General features: G+C 40.4%; 1 protein-coding gene across 44 annotated transcripts in view; it reads right to left on the bottom strand.

Annotated features, from left to right (window-relative positions):
* Window positions 1–2,500, bottom strand: part of Cadps (calcium-dependent secretion activator 1) — a 434,912-nt gene that overhangs the window by 431,595 nt on the left and 817 nt on the right. The window lies entirely within an intron of this gene.

Below are 2,500 nucleotides of genomic sequence, written 5' to 3'. Positions count from 1 at the left end.
TACATACGCATGCACACATACACATAAACACACACATACAAACACGCATACACACAGAGTTGTCATTACTTCTCTCTTTCTCTGTCTCTGTGTCTCTCTCTCTCTCTCTCAATTTTTCCTTTTCTTTTTCCTTCTCCCTCTCCCTTCCCCTTTCCCTCCCCCCTCTCCCTCTCTCAATTTTTCCTTTTCCTTTTCCTTCTCCCACTCCCTCTCCCTTTCCCTTTCCCTTTCCCTCCCCCCTCTCCCTCTCCCTCTCTTTTCTTCTTCTTCTCCCTCTGCGCGTGTCGTGTATGTACATTTCATTCTGTCATTTTTCTTGTGTGTCTTTCCCTCCTATCCTACAGTGTCTCCTCTCTTCTGCCCCTTTCCTCCACTCATCTTCTCCTTTCTCCCTCATATATATCTCCACCCCCACCCCCCACCCCTCCTCCCGTCTCTTTATATCCCTGCCTTTCTATCTATCGTTTTCCTTCACTCTATACAAGGAAAAAAATACACGACAGTTTCTTAACCATAATGAACGTTAATTTAATTCCTACCAAGAATAAAAAACAAAATGACACCTATCCCTGGTTTCAGTATTCGAAATCAAACTACTTCAAAGATTTCTATAATTCTGATAACAATTATAAACAAATAAATGATAAAAAAAAAACGAAAGCACGGTTGATAAGAGCCATGTTCGAATGGCCTTGGGAAGTACGTTGGCGTGAGTCAGCGTTGCCAGATCTGAACTATTCCGTTTTGTCAGCTTTGTGGTAATGATGATGGCTGTTGCTTAATGGTTGCTAGTTGCTGATGAGGGGGGTGATAATGATAGTGATAATGATCAGGAGGATGAAGAGGAAGACGGCGATAAGAGTAATGATAAGAGAGAATGACATGTGTTGCCCGATCTGAATGGTTTCGATATATCTGTATTATGGTAATAATGCCTGTTTGTCTGTTAGTGTTGTTTATTCCCCTTTTAAGCCTTTCTCTTTTGTATTTCCTTCCTTCTTTTGCCTTCCGTCCTGGTTTATCATTTCCTTGTAAAACAATATCTCAAAAACATGGTTCCGGTGACGGAAGTGATGATTGTGATGATAATAACGATGGCGGTGATGATGTTGTGGTAATAGTAGTGGTGATATGAGGAGGGGAAGAAGAGGAGGAGGAGGAGGAGAAGGAGGAGACGAAGAAGAAGAAAAACGAGGAGGAAAAGGAAAAAGCATACGATGAAGAAGAGGAAGAAGAACATCACTAAGAAGAAGAAGAAGCAAACGAAGAAGTAAAAGACGGATATGGAAGTGACTGCCGGTGAAAGAAAAGCCTTTCCTTTCTAATCCATCTCCCTCCATCAGTCAAAACATCGAAGCTTCCTTGTTCTCCGCCACTTCCACCCTTTCAAAATGGGAAACTCATTTGCAATCCATATAGATCGTTTGAAAATTATCCGCGTCCCTGCCTCCGCCTAATACATTTTCCATCATTGAAGGAAAGAACCGTAACTAATCTGATTTTCGAATATCAATACTTCCATCCCATTAAAACTCCAACCTAAAAAAAAGAAAGAAAGAAAGAAAGAGAAAAAAAAACAAGTTCACGTAATATAAATTTGATACAGCACAAACATTTCCGAAGTACGTATTTCATTTCTCGTGTTAATTAACCATCAAAGGACCACTTCGTATCTGCCGAAGAACAGCATGAGTGACTAGTTCGTATCAAGCACAGGCATATCCTGGCGCCCGAAAATAATAGAGTGATATTACCGTGCGCATTAAGCCAATTAAACTCGATATTAATCTCGACAATTTTACCGACTGTAACGATTTCATCCGATTGAGACTAAACACTCTTCCGGCGAAAATTATACACACGTTGATGTACAGGGACACACGTACGCACATACACGCACATACTTACGTAAGTACGATCCAATGCATAAGAATGCACATATTTACACATTCTCTTGTAGACACTCGTGGGCTACTACAAACACACGAATAGATAAACACACAATCCTTTATATAAATATATACACACCTACTAATGAGCGAACATGCATTCACAAACAAACAAACAAACAAGCAAACACACACACACACACACACACACACACACACACACACACACACACACACACACACACACACACACACACACACACACACACACACACACACACACACACACACACACACACGACAAGATGAAGGAAATAACAACTATCCCTTGATCGATAGGGGGAATGTTTGGGAAAGTAGGCCTACACAACACTGTTTACGGACTAGGTGTTCGACAAACCCTCTTCCCTTAATCTATGCCATGAATATTAAAATACACGCGAGAATAATTATACAAGATACGTTTCTCTACTGTCCATTTTTGCAGCCATTCCTGAAGAAGAAAATACATGTACTGAAGATATAACACTCTTTAGTCATTTGTGGAACATTCTACCATTTCAAGCATAAGAGCATTTCAAATCATTCTCCATCTTAAAGAGTGCCATAAC

The sequence above is a fragment of the Penaeus japonicus genome, unplaced genomic scaffold (genome assembly GCF_977035675.1).
Source record: "Penaeus japonicus unplaced genomic scaffold, GWHDUDI00000001_assembly GWHDUDI00000011, whole genome shotgun sequence".
Taxonomy (NCBI): domain Eukaryota; kingdom Metazoa; phylum Arthropoda; class Malacostraca; order Decapoda; family Penaeidae; genus Penaeus; species Penaeus japonicus.
This window is presented reverse-complemented; position numbering and strand designations above follow the sequence as displayed.